The sequence below is a fragment of the Paramisgurnus dabryanus genome, chromosome 4 (assembly GCF_030506205.2).
Source record: "Paramisgurnus dabryanus chromosome 4, PD_genome_1.1, whole genome shotgun sequence".
In the NCBI taxonomy this organism is placed as follows: domain Eukaryota; kingdom Metazoa; phylum Chordata; class Actinopteri; order Cypriniformes; family Cobitidae; genus Paramisgurnus; species Paramisgurnus dabryanus.
The window spans coordinates 171,542-187,250 of record NC_133340.1 but is presented as its reverse complement, the minus strand read 5'-3'; positions in this window follow the sequence as shown (position 1 = coordinate 187,250).

Genomic DNA, 15,709 nt, shown 5'->3' with positions numbered 1-15,709 from the left:
CAAACACGACAACTGTAGCTCCAAAAACCACAACTGCTGCTCCAACGCTCACAGCTGTTGCTCCAACAACCACATCTGTTGCTCCAACGACCACAACTGTTGCTACAACAACCACAACTGTTGCTCCAGTGAAAACAACTGTTTCTCCAACGACTAAAAATGTTGTTCCAACCACCACCACAGTTGGTCCAACAACCACAACTGCAGCTCCAATGACCAGCACAGTTCTTCCAACATCTTCCACAGTTGCTCCAACAACCACACATGCGGCTCAAACGACCCCAACTGCTGCTCTAACGATCACAACTACTGCTCCAACTTCCACACCTGTTGCTCCAACAACCACAACTGTTGCTCCAACGACCACAACTGTTGCTCCAACAACCACAACTGTTGCTCCAACGACCACAACTGTTGCTCCAACAACCACAACTGCAGCTCGAACGACCACCACAGTTCTCCCAACCACCACCACAGTTGGTCCAACAACCACAACTGCGACTCAAACGACGACAACTGTTGCTCCAACAACCACAACTACTGCTCCAACGACCACACCTGTTGCTTCAACAACCACAACTGTTGCTCCAACGACCACAACTGTTGCTCCAACGACCACAACTGTTGCTCCAACAACAACAACAACTGTTGCTCCAGTGAAAACAACTGTGTCTCCAACGACTAAAACTGTTACTCCAACCACCACCACAGTTGGTTTAACAACCACAACTGCAGCTCCAATGACCAACACAGTTCCTCCAACGACCACCACTGTTGCTCCAACCACGACAACTGTAGCTCCAATAACCACAAATTTTGCTCCAACAACTACAACTTTTGCTAAAACGACCACATTTGCTGCACCAACGACCACATCTGTTGCTTCAACAACCACAACTGTTGCTCTAACCACGACAACTGTAGCTCCAATAACCACAAATTTTGCTCCAACAACTACAACTTTTGCTAAAACGACCACATCTGCTGCACCAACGACCACAACTGTTGCTCCAACGACCACAACTGTTGCTCCAACAACTACAACTGTTGCTCCAACAAGCACAATTGTTGCTCCAGTGAAAACAACTGTGTTTCCAATGACTAAAACTGTTGGTCCAACAACCACAACTGTTGCTCCAACGACCACAACTATTGCTCCAACGATCACAACTGATGCTCCAACGACCACAACTGTTGCTCCAACAACTACAACTGTTGCTAAAACTACCACATCTGGTGCACCAACGACCACAACTTTTGCTCCAACGACCACAACTGTTGCTCCAACAACTACAACTGTTGCTAAAACGACCACATCTGCTGCACCAACGACCACAACTGTTCTTCCAACAACCACAACTGTTGCTCCAACGACCACAGCAGTTCCTCCATCAACTTCCACAGTTCCTCCATCAACTACCACAGTTGCTCAAACAACCAAAACTGCAGCTCCAACGCTCACCACAGTTCCTCCAATCACCACCACAGTTGGTCTAACGCCCACAACTGCGGCTCAAATGACCACAACTGTTGCTCCAACAACCACAACTACTGCTTCAACGACCACAACTATTGCTCCAACCACGACAACTGTAGCTCCAACAACCACAAATGTTGCCCCAATGACCAAACCTGCTGCTACAACTACCATAACTGTTGCTCCAACAACCTCAACTGTTGCTCTAACTACCACAACAGTTTCCCCAACAACCACAACAGTTGCTAAAACAACCACAACTGTTGCTCCAACAACCACAACTGTTGCTCCAACGTCCACAACTGCTGCTCCAACGACCACAACTGTTGTTCCAACGACCACAACTATTGCGCCAACGACCACAACTGTTGCTCCAACAACCACAACTGTTGCTCCAGTGAAAACAACTGTGTCTCCAACGACTAAAACGGTTGCTCCAATCACCACCACAGTTGGTCCAACAACCAGAACTGCAGCTCCAACGTCCACCACAGTTCCTCTAACCACCACCACAGTTAGTCCAATGACCACAACTGCGGCTCAAACGTCCACAACTGTTGCTCCAACAACCACAACTATTGCTCCAACAACCACAACTGTTGCTCCAGCAACCACCACAGTTCCTCCACCAACTACAACAGTTGCTCCAACAATCACAACTGTTGCTCAAACAACCACAACTGTTGCTCCAACGACCACATTTGTTGTTCCAACAACCACCACAGTTGGTCCAACAACCACAATTGTAGGTCCAACGACCACCACACATTCTCCAACAACCACAAAAGTTGCTCCAACGACCATAACTGTTGCTCCAACAACCACCACAGTTTCTCCAAAAACGACAATTGTTGCTCCAACTACCATAACAGTTCCTCCAACAACCACAACTGTTGGTCCAACGACCACAACTGCTATTCAAACAACCACAACTGTTGCATCAATGACCACAATTGTTGCTCCAACTACCACAACTGCTGCTCCAACTACAACAACTGCTGCTCCAACAACCACAACTGTTGCTCCAATGACCACAAGAGTTCCTCCAACAACTTCCACAGTTGCTCCAACTACCACTATTGTTCGCCCAACAACCACAACTGTTGCTTCAATGACCACAACTTTTACTCCAACCAGCACAACAGTTCCTCCAACAACCACAACCATTGCTCTAACAAATACAACAGTTGGTCCAACACGCACAACAGTTGCTCAAATGAACACAACCCTTCACCCAATGACCACAGCTGTTCGTCCAATGACCAAAACAGTTGCTCCAACAGGCACAACAGTTGCTCCAGCAACCACAAAAGTTGGTCCAACCACCACAACCGTTGGTACAATGACCAAAACACTTTCTCCAACAAGCACAACAGTTGCTCCAGCAACCACAACAGTTGGTCCAACAAGCACAACAGTTGCTCAAATGAGCACAGCTGTTCACCCAATGACCACAACTGTTGGTCCAATGACCACAACTGTTGGTCAAATTACCAAAACAGTTTCTCCAACCAGCACAACAATTCCTCCAACAACCACAACTGTTGCTCCAACGATCAAAACTGTTGCTTCAACAACATCAACAGTTGCTTTAAGCAGCACAACCATCTTTGTATCAAGCACAACTACAATTCCAAAAACCATAACTGCTTCAACCAGCACCTCTGTCTCTGCAACAGGCACAACCTTTGCTCAAACATCAACATTTCTTTCCCCATCAACTACAGCTGCAACTACAAGCACAAAAACACTTACAACAAACACAACTTTTGCTCCAACAAGCACAACTGTCTCTGCAACAGGCACAACCTTTAGTCAAACATCAACAGTTGTCGCTTCATCAACTCCAGCTACAGTACCAACCACAAAAAACACAACTGTTGCTTCTTTCAGCACACCTGTCTCTGCAACAACCACAACATTTGGAGAAACGTCAACATCTCTTGCTTCAGCAAATAAACCTACAGCACAAACCACAACAACATTTTCAACTGAAAAAAGTGATGCTTCTACAACTTCAACTATGGTGTTCACATCTACAACACATGTCAAACCTATTTCAGCAAAAGTGACAAGCAAACTGGTGTTCAACTCCTCATCTCCAGTCCCTAGTGAAGCTTTGGTGCTCAGTGCTATCAACATTCTCCTGGAATCCAGAGTTTCACAACTGAAAGAAACAGTCAAGCTGATGAATGTCAGTTATGAAAGTAAGTGTTGTCATTTTCAGGTGAAAAGTTTTCTTTATAGAGTATAAATGTTTCAAGCAGTGATAGATTGCAAGCTTATGGGAAATTGAATTTATCTTCTAAAACAGAAATCTCAGACACCTCCTATGCAGTCTTCTTCACATTTTCCTTGAGTAACATCAGCATGCCAGAAGACCCAGAGCTTAGAAACAACACTTACAAACATGTGCAGGACATTATCAATGAGGCGGTAAGCATTTAGAAAATTACACAGCAAAAAAGTTTGGTTGCAGTGGAAATCTTCTCCAGTGTTTGATGGATGGTTTGTTTTAATCCTGCAGCTGAACACTCTTCTGAATGATCAAAACAGTGTAAAGTTTAACCCCAGCTCCTCCAACTTCACGTAAGATTTAAACTGACTTCTGTCTCTGAAAGATACTTTTGCTTATGTTCAGATTTAATGCATCATGACATTTTGGGATATTAAAACAACTTTTGAATATTTTTTTGCCAAAATAGTCTATAATATTGTTTACCACACTTAACCTGAAGCTCATTTCAAGTGTATTTTTGCTCTTCTTTTAGAAGCACATCAGATCAAATCTTTGGCAATATGGAATACACCTTCCAAGATGGAGATGAGATACAACCTGTCAGCTTCCTCAATGAGCTTCGTAAACTGATGGGTACGTTCATATTGGTGATCTCCTAAACAAATAAAGTGAATCTTAAAGAGTAACTAAACCCTTAACCAACTTTTTTTAGTTAATGATCTGTAAGAATGATGCTTTATTAGTGCTGTTTATTGATTTTAGTACGTTTTTTTTTACATTTGGATATAAAGTGTTTCAATACTACAATATATGGTGTAAAAACGTCTGAGTGCTGCCCTCTTCAGGTTGAACGGTGGCTACTGCAGTTTCCTATTGGATGTTGGGTCCAAAAAATATATTGTGTTGTAAGCAGGTTAAAGCTCACCACGCCCCTCGTTACGATCTCACCGAACACTTACAGTAGTACGAGCTTAGTTCGTCCCCTCTATCTCCGTTGGGATCTGCCCACTTTTCTTGCATTTTTCAAATATTGCCAGTGGGTGGAGTCAGGCTCTGACCAGGGGTTTATTTACGCTTTAAGTGAAATTTGTAACTTGCTGAAACTTATAGTATTTTTCATAGAGAGGATTTTATTTGTGATATTTCAATCTGATCTTGCAGGTCTGACCACTACAACGTTGTCTCCACTCTCAACAAGCAGCTTCCCAGTGACTTCTTTCCAGCAAATGTAAGTGTTTCAGAAATTGATCAGTTATGCAGTCTTTATTTAAATCTAAAGCTCTGAACTGTAATAAAAGTTAATAATGCCATTTGTAGATCTGGATCAGCAGAGGTGACAAGCAAACTGGTGTTCAACTCCTCATCTCCAGTCCCCAGTGAAGCTTTGGTGCTCAGTGCTATCAACATTCTCCTGGAATCCAGAGTTTCACAACTGAAAGAAACAGTCAAGCTGGTGAATGTCAGCTATGAAAGTAAGTGGTGTCATTTTCAGGTGAAAAGTTTTCTTTATACAGTATAAACGTTTAAAGCAGTGATAAATTGCAAGCTTAAGGGAAATGTAAATTGAATATATCTTTCAAAACAGAAACCGCAGACACCTCCTATGCAGTCTTCTTTACATTTACCTTGAGTAACATCAGCATGCCAGAAGACCCAGAGCTTAGAAACAACACTTACAAGCAAGTGCAGGACATGATCAATGAGGCGGTAAGCATTTAGAAAATTAGCCAGTAAAAGGTTTGGTTGCAGTGCAAATCTTCTCCAGTGTTTGATGGATGGTTTCTTTTAATCCTGCAGCTGAACACTCTTCTGAATGATCCAAACAGTGTAAAGTTTAACCCCAGCTCCTCCAACTTCACGTAAGATTTAAACTGACTTCTGTCTCTGAAAGATACTTTTGCTTATGTTCAGATTTAATGCATCATGACATTTTGGGATAATAAAACAACTCTTGAATATTTTTTTTTTGCCAAAATAGTCTATAATACTGTTTACCACACTTAACCTGAAGCTCATTTCAAGTGTATTTTTTGCTCTTCTTTTAGAAGCACATCAGATCAAATCTTTGGCAATATGGAATACAGCTTCCAAGATGGAGCTGAGATACAACCTGTCAGCTTCCTCAATGAGCTTCGTAAACTGATGGGTACGTTCATATTGGCGATCTCCTAAACAAAAAAGTGAATCTTAAAGAGTAACTAAACCCTAAACCAACTTTTTTTTAGTTAATGATCTGTAAGAATGATGCTTTATTAGTGCTGTTCATTGATTTTAGTACGTTTTTTGACATTTGGATATAAAGTGTTTCAATACTACAATATATGGTGTAAAAACATCTGAGTGCTGCCCTCTTCAGGTTGAATGGTGGCTACTGCAGTTGAATTTTCCTATTGGATGTTGGGTCCAAAAAAATCTTGTGACGTAAGCAGGTTCAAGCTCACCACGCCCCTCGTTACGATCTCACCGAACACTTAGTACGAGCTTAGTTCGTCCCCTCTATCTCCGTTGGGATCTGCCCACTTTTCTTGCATTTTTCAAATATTGCCAGTGGGTGGAGTCAGGCTCTGACCAGGGGTTTATTTACGCTTTAAGTGAAATTTGTAACTTGCTGAAACTTATAGTCTTTTTCATAGAGAGGATTTCATTTGTGATATTTCAATCTGATCTTGCAGGTCTGACCACTACAACGTTGTCTCCACTCTCAACAAGCAGCTTCCCTGTGACTTCTTTCCAGCAAATGTAAGTGTTTCAGAAATTGATCAGTTATGCAATCTTTATTTAAATCTAAAGCTCTGAACTGTATTAAAAGTTAATTATGCCATTTGTAGATCTGGATCAGCAGAAGTGACAAGCAAACTGGTGTTCAACTCCTCATCTCCAGTCCCCAGTGAAGCTTTGGTGCTCAGTGCTATCAACATTCTCCTGGAATCCAGAGTTTCACAACTGAAAGAAACAGTCAAACTGATGAATGTCAGCTATGAAAGTAAGTGGTGTCATTTTCAGGTGAAAATTTTTCTTTATACAGTATAAACGTGTAAAGCATTGATAGATTGCAAGGTTTTGGGAAATGTTAATTGAATTTATCTTTCAAAACAGAAATCTCAGACACCTCCTATGCGGTCTTCTTTACATTTACCTTGAGTAACATCAGCATGCCAGAAGACTCAGAGCTTAGAAACAACACTTACAAGCAAGTACAGGACATGATCAATGAGGCGGTAAGCATTTAGAAAATTACACAGCAAAAAAAGTTTGGTTGCAGTGCAAATCTTCTCCAGTGTTTGATGGATGTTTTTTTTTTAATCCTTTAGCTGAACACTCTTCTGAATGATCCAAACAGTGTGAAGTTTAACCCCAGCTCCTCCAACTTCACGTAAGATTTAAACTGACTTCTGTCTCTGAAAGATTCTTACACATTATGGTCATATTTAATGCATCATGACATTTTGGGATATTAAAAGAACTCTTGAATATTGTTTTTGCCTAAATAGTCTATAATACTGTTGAACACACTTAACCCGAAGCTCATTTCAAGTGTATTTTTTGCTCTTCTTTTAGGAGCACATCAGACCAAATACATGGCAATATGGATTACACCTTCCAAGATGAAGATGAGATACAACCTGTCAGCTTCCTCAATGAGCTTCGTAAACTGATGGGTACGTTCATATTGGCAATCTTCAGCCATTCTTAAGTGAAGTTTGTAACCTGCTGAAACGTACAGCATTTTTCTTGGAAAGAAATTCAGTTTAAATTTTTTATCTGATCTTGCAGGTCTGAGCACTACAACAACATCTCCACTGTCAACTAGTAGCTTCCCTGTGACTTCTTTCCAGCAAATGTAAGTGTTTCAGAAATTGATCAGTTATGGAGTCTTTATTCAAATCTAAAGCCCTGAACTGTATTAAAATTATGTTGTGCCATTTGTAGATCTGGATCAGCAGAGGTGACAAGCAAACTGGTGTTCAACTCCTCATCTCCAGTCCCCAGTGAAGCTTTGGTGCTCAGTGCTATCAACATTCTCCTGGAATCCAGATTTTCACAACTGAAAGAAACAGTCAAGCTGGTGAATGTCAGCTATGAAAGTAAGTGTTGTCATTTTCAGGTGAAAAACTATTTTTATACAGTAAAAACGTTTCAACCAGCAATAGATCGCAAGCTTTGGGGAAATGTAAATTAATAATATCTTTCCAAACAGAAATCTCGGACACCTCCTATGCAGTCTTCTTTACATTTACCTTGAGTAACATCAGCATGCCAGAAGACCCAGAGCTTAGAAATATCACTTACAAGCAAGTGCAGGACATGATCAATGAGGCGGTAAGCATTTAGAAAATTAGCCAGTAAAAGGTTTGGTTGCAGTGGAAATCTTCTCCAGTGTTTGATGGATGGTTTCTTTTAATCCTGCAGCTGAACACTCTTCTGAATGATCCAAACAGTGTAAAGTTTAACCCCAGCTCCTCCAACTTCACGTAAGATTTAAACTGACTTCTGTCTCTGAAGGATACTTTTGCTTATGTTCATATTTAATGCATCATGACATTTTGGGATATTAAAACAACTCTTGAATATTTTTTTGCCAAAATAGTCTATAATACTGTTTACCACACTTAACCCGAAGCTCATTTCAAGTGTATTGTTTGCTCTTCTTTTAGGAGCACATCAGATCAAATCTTTGGCAATATGGAATACACCTTCCAAGATGGAGATGAGATACAACCTGTCAGCTTCCTCAATGAGCTTCGTAAACTGATGGGTACGTTCATATTGGTGATCTCCTAAACCAGTGTTTCTCAACCCTGGTCCTCAAGGACCCCCTTCCAGAATGTTTTAGATGTCTCCTTAATTAACACACCTGATTTAAATCATTAGCTTGTTAGGGAGACATTCTGGAAGGAGGCTGATGAGTTGGTACAGGTGTTTTTAAATAAGGAGACATCTAAAACATTCTGGAAGGGGGTCCTTGAGGACCAGGGTTGAGAAACACTGTCCTAAACAAATAAAGTGAATCTTAAAGAGTAACTAAACCCTAAACCAACTTTTTTTTAGTTAATGATCTGTAAGAATGATGCTTTATTAGTGCTGTTCATTGATTTTAGTACGTTTTTTGACATTTTGATATAAAGTGTTTCAATACTACAATATATGGTGTAAAAACATCTGAGTGCTGCCCTCTTTTATTATTTCCTTTATTTAGCCAGGAAAATCACATTGAGATATTTCTATCTCTTCTTCCAGTGAGACCTGGTCAAGACGACGGCACATTGAGTTTCATACAAAAAGAGTACAATTATAGACAACAACACAATTTACAACAATCACATAATGAAAGATCTAAAACAAGAACACAAATACAACAAATCAGTTAAAACAATTGCAAGTATCCATTAAAACCTTTTGTAAAAGACGTTTAAAAGTGCTTAAAGTTGGAAGTGCATTTAAATTAAGAGTATTTTGCAATTCATTCCAAGCCCGAGGAGCATAGGGCGAGAAAGCACATTTGCCGAATTCAGACAATACCCTTGGGACTTTTAAGCGAATATAAGAACCAGATCTAGTACCATGAATATTTGTATAATATTTAAGAAGATTTGATAAATAAGAGGGTAATTTGCCTAAAAGAGCTTTTGCGATGAATAAGTACATATGTAATCTTCTCCTTTGATGTAACGATGACCACGCTAGGGAAGTGTATAAAATACAGTGATGCGTCCGTGGCTCTGCGCCGGAGACAAAGCGTAAAGCTGCGTGATACACAGAGTCTAGTTTTTCAAGTAGCGATGTAGTTGCGTGCATATAAAGAAGATCACCATAATCAATTATTGATAAAAAAGCACTCTCTACTATTTTCTTTCGAGCCTCAAAGTGGAAACAATTTTTTAAACGATAAAAGAAACCTAATTTTGGCCTGAGCTTCTTTAGCAACTTATCGATATGTACGTCAAATGCTAGTCTTTCGTCCAACCATATACCTAAATATTTATAGGAGCTTACTCTTTCTAATGGTTGACCATTTGAATTTGTAATTATTATATCCGATACATTAGGGCGACCCCGGCTAAAAATCATATATTTTGTCTTTTTCGAGTTTAAAACCAATTTTAACTGCGACAATGTTAGTTGCAGTATTTGGAAAGCGTTCTGTAATTGTTTCATTGCTTGGTTTAAGGAAGATGCAGTCGAATAAATAATTGTATCATCGGCATACAGGTGTAATTTGGCGGAATCTATTCCATAACCTAAATCATTAATATAAATAGAGAATAAAAGAGGAGCTAAAACAGATCCTTGAGGGACTCCAGTATTTACTTGAAGGAATGGTGAATTATAATTTTCCACGGACACACATTGAGTACGATCAGAAAAATAATTTTCAAACCAACTCAGAGCTGCTTCACTAAAGCCTATAGACCGAAGTTTCTGTATCAATAATTTATGGTCTACGGAATCGAATGCCTTTGAAAGATCAACAAATAAGGCAGCACATGACTTTTTGCTGTCTAGTGATGTTATAATATCATTTGACACTAACATGGCTGCAGTAATGCAGCTATGTCCGGTTCTAAATCCTGACTGATAATCATGGAGAATATTATTAGCCGTCAGATATTGTTTTAATTGATCATTTATTAATGATTCCAAAACCTTTGCTAGAGCTGGCAATCTAGATATTGGACGATAATTATTTGGATCTTCAGGATCTCCGCCCTTAAATAAAGGAATTACCATTGCTGATTTCCACATTTTAGGTATAGTATTGGACACAAGGCTTAAATTAAATATTGACGCTATAGGTTCCGCTACAAAATCGGCTGCCAATTTTAGGAGATAAGGCTCAATTTTATCTACTCCTGCCTTTTTCTTTGTATCTAATTTCATTAGAGTCTTATAAACCAGGGGCCGTATTCACAAAGCATTTTATCTTACCACTAAGAGTACTCCTAAATCGCACTAAAAGATTTTAGCTAAGAGTTTTCTCTTAAAAGTTATTCACAACGCCTTTCAGACCTACTTTTAGTAAGAAAAATGATAACTCCTAAACTAAGAGTGAGTCTTCGTTGCTACGGATGACGTCAGTTCTCATGCACGAGCTGCCTCGCAATGACCACGGTGATTGGTTGTTAGATGACAGCTGTCATGCGGAACATAACACAGACGCACCAAGTTGCATGGAATTACAACATCGAAATATGTCTGTGTCCTACACAAAATAATAATAGTAATGCCATCGAAATGCATATATTAAAGAAAAGTCGTGAATGAAATTAAATTAAATCAAGGTAGCCTAATACCCAAATGAAAACCGTCAATTGCCTAATAATAAAAAACGACATTACATTAACACTTGCTTGATTAATTGACATCCTATTAGCCTAAATAGACTACTTAAAGCAAGTAAATGTTGCCCATATTGAAGAATCCTAATGTAATAAATAAATGACGGTGGATTATGAACTCGCCAAAACGGAAAAGAAAGCCCAACTGGATGCAGGATCAGTTACTGCTGCTGTTCCAGTTGGTGCTGGAAAAAAGAAACGTAATAAAAGGGAAATTCGGCACTGATATATCAAGCAAAACTAAGCGTGAGACATGCGAGAAAGTGATGCGCGGGTCAATGTACAAAACAACCGGCACCCGACCAACGTTTTCAACTAACCCGCCCGCAAGTCGGGCCGCAAAAAATCCGCGGGTGACCTCAGGCATCCGCTCATTTCGGATCAACCCGCGCATTACTGATGGGAGAGGATTTGTTGCAGATCAATGCAGCATTCCCGTGTTGCGGACCCCGGACGACTGCGAGAGGCGGTGGTATGCATTACAATCGCAGTAGAGGCCTAGAGGGTTGAGATTGCAGTCTTTAAACAGATATGCCTATAATATTAAATATTTAATTTCATTATTGTTTCATGTAATTCAAAAAAACTTCCTGCTTGCCATGAATGTAATGAATTATGAAACAAATGTTATAAACAATATGCTTACATTAAAGTGTGCTTTTAAGTATGTGCAATGCTTTTGAGTTGGTGAAACTGTCCATGTTAAGGAGGATCAGCACCTAAGACATTTTAAGATCCTTTGTGAATAGGTCTTAGTGAGTTAGGAGTCCTCTCGACTTCTTTTAAGCTGTCCCAGACTTAGGTGCTACTTTTAGGGCTAAAATGCTTTGTGAATTACTCTTAGTGAAAAAAATTAGGAGTCCTAAATTTAGGAGTGACACGCCCAGTATTTTTAGGAGTTGCTCCTAAATTCGCCAGTTAGGAGCTACTTTTAGCCTTAAAATTCTTTGTGAATACGGCCCCTGGACAGTAGTGATTGGCACAAAATTAAATAATTGTGAAGAGCAGTATTGGATAGATTCAGCAGTTTCTTTACAAGTATTGACATCCGAATTAGACTCCGGAGATGAGCCAACTGAAATAAAATGGTTATTAAAAATATCTGCAATAACTTTTCTATCCTTAACCACAATTTGATTAATTTTAAGATGATCTGGAAATTTAGATGACAAATTTGACACCGAAGTAGACTTAACTAATTTCCAGAACTTTGTGGGATTATTTAGGTTTTCATTTATCGCAGACAAATAATAGTCCCGTTTTGCACTTTTAATTAATTTTGTGCATTTATTTGGTAGTGCTCTATATGAAATCCAGTCTAGAGAATTGTTTGAATTCTTTGCCTAAGCCCAGGCAGCGTTCCTCTGTTTTATATTAGTGGAGAAATTATCATTGAACCAGGGGTTGTCTTTACCACTTATCCTGAATCTTTTAATTGGAATGTGTTTATCACATATGGATGCAAATATTGAATTAAAATAATCCCAAGCCAGGGTAACATCTGGTATGCATGAAACAACACCCAGATCGCTATTATAAAGATCGCATAGGAAAGCTTGTTCATTAAAATGCTTAAAAAATCTTTTATAGACATAACGCGGTAATGTTCTAGTAATTTTGCAACTTCTCACACAAACAACTGCACAGTGATCACTAATATCATTACAAAAAACACCTGATGCTGAATACCTATGGGAAACATTAGTCAAAATTAAATCTAATAAAGAGGATCTATCTATATCCTTTTGATTCATTCTGGTTGTTGAATTTATCAACTGTACCAAACCGAGAGAGTCACAAGTCTCTTTGAATAGATCAGAAGATGACGACAGCCAATCCCAGTTAAGATCACCAAGTATAATCAATTCATATTTGTTCCAGTCGTGTAAAAAGTCTGCAAGTAAAGTACATACCTCACTTGAAGATGATGACGGTGGACGATAACACCCAACCACAACAATATCCGAGCCAGGAATAATTAATTTAAGCGCTAAGAGTTCCAATCCGTTCGGTTTACCGATTGACTGTATACCAGAACAGTTTAGATTGGATTTCACGTATATTGCAACTCCCCCTCCTTTTTTTACACGATCCAATCTGAAGACATTATATGAATCGATATTAATCATATCATTTGTAGTTGATGATTTTAACCATGTTTCAGTTATGACTATTATATCTGCACCATTCGTATCAGCCCACACTCTTAATGAATCCATTTTATTAGTAAGGCTGCGCACATTCAAATGAAAGAAGCGTAATCCTTTTGAGGCTTTGAATTCATCAGGCGTTTGTAGTTGGGCTAGTGTTGGACCCGGGTTGGGATGAACGTTTCCCGACAGTAGGAGCATGATAAGAATTAACAACGGTCTCCGTCCTGTGCCGTCGGATTTTTTCCACAGGTAGGTGATGCATTAGCTGTGAGTCTCCGAGTCCCGTTCGACCACAAGCAGCGTAATCCACTGGGCACATCTCCGGTAGAGAATAGTGATCCACAAGAAATGTCTCTCCAGGATAGCCTGATCATCGGGCCATGATCGTTAAACAATTCCGATGCGGTCCCGGCGTACAGATCATGCCGTTGAGGCTTCTGATAGAGCGCAATTACTTCATAGGCACTATCGCTGCTTTCGGCATCCTCAAAACAACGAGGCAGGCCTACACCAATCTCAGGGATCCATGGAATCAAGCAACAACATAAGTAAAAAAATAAAAAACGCATTTTGCAATTTTAGTTTTTAAGAACGTTGTTTGGACGCACACATAAGTAAAGAAAAACTGGTTATTGCTGAATATTGCACTTTGATAAACAATTATGGACAGAACAATAGAACACGTCTTCAAACAAGCCGCCATCTTCAGGTTGATTGGTGGCTACTGCAGTTGAATTTTCCTATTGGATGTTGGGTCCAAAAAAATCTTGTGACGTAAGCAGGTTCAAGCTCACCACGCCCCTCGTTACGATCTCACCGAATACTTAGTACGAGCTTAGTTCGTCCCCTCTATCTCCATTGGGATCTGCCCACTTTTCTTGCATTTTTCAAATATTGCCAGTGGGTGGAGTCAGACTCTGACCAGGGGTTTATTTACGCTTTAAGTGAAATTTGTAACTTGCTGAAACTTATAGTATTTTTCATAGAGAGGATTTTATTTGTGATATTTCAATCTGATCTTGCAGGTCTGACCACTACAACGTTGTCTCCACTCTCAACAAGCAGCTTCCCTGTGACTTCTTTCCAGCAAATGTAAGTGTTTCAGAAATTGATCAGTTATGCAATCTTTATTTAAATCTAAAGCTCTGAACTGTATTAAAAGTTAATTATGCCATTTGTAGATCTGGATCAGCAGAAGTGACAAGCAAACTGGTGTTCAACTCCTCATCTCCAGTCCCCAGTGAAGCTTTGGTGCTCAGTGCTATCAACATTCTCCTGGAATCCAGAGTTTCACAACTGAAAGAAACAGTCAAGCTGATGAATGTCAGCTATGAAAGTAAGTGTTGTCATTTTCAGGTGAAAAGTTTTCTTTATACAGTATAAACGTTTAAAGCAGTGATACATTGCAAGCTTTCGGGAAATATAAATTGAATTTATCTTTCAAAACAGAAATCTCAGACACCTCTTATGCAGTCTTCTTTACATTTACCTTGAGTAACATCAGCATGCCAGAAGACCCAGAGCTTAGAAACAACACTTACAAGCAAGTGCAGGACATGATCAACGAGGCGGTAAGCATTTAGAAAATTAGCCAGCAAAAAAGTTTGGTTGCAGTGCAAATCTTCTCCAGTGTTTGATGGATGGTTTCTTTTAATCCTGCAGCTGAACACTCTTCTGAATGATCCAAACAGTGTGAAGTTTAACCCCAGCTCCTCCAACTTCACGTAAGATTTAAATTGACTTCTGTGTCTGAAAGATTCTTATACATTATGGTCATATTTAATGCATCATGACATTTTTGGATATTAAAACAACTCTTGAATATTTTTTTGCCTAAATAGACTATAATACTGTTGGACACACTTAACCTGAAGCTCATTTCAAGTGTATTTTTTGCTCTTCTTTTAGGAGCACATCAGACCAAATACATGGCAATATGGATTACACCTTCCAAGATGGAGATGAGATACAACCTGTCAGCTTCCTCAATGAGCTTCGTAAACTGATGGGTACGTTCATATTGGCGATCTTCAGCCATTCTTAAGTGAAGTTTGTAACCTGCTGAAACGTACAGCATTTTTCTTGGAAAGAAATTCAGTTTACATTTTTTTATCTGATCTTGCAGGTCTGAGCACTACAACAACGTCTCCACTGTCAACAAGTAGCTTCCCTGTGACTTCTTTCCAGCAAGTGTAAGTGTTTCAGAAATTGATCAGTTATAGAGTCTTTATTAAAATCTAAAGCCCTGAACTGTATTAAAATTATGTTGTGCCATTTGTAGATCTGGTTCAGCAGAGGTTACAAGCAAACTGGTGTTCAACTCCTCATCTCCAGTCCCCAGTGAAGCTTTGGTGCTCAGTGCTATCAACATTCTCCTGGAATCCAGAGTTCTACAACTGAAAGAAACAGTCAAGCTGGTGAATGTCAGCTATGAAAGTAAGTGTTGTAATTTTCAGGCCAAAAGTTTTCTTTATAAATGTTTCAAACAGTAATAGATTGCAAG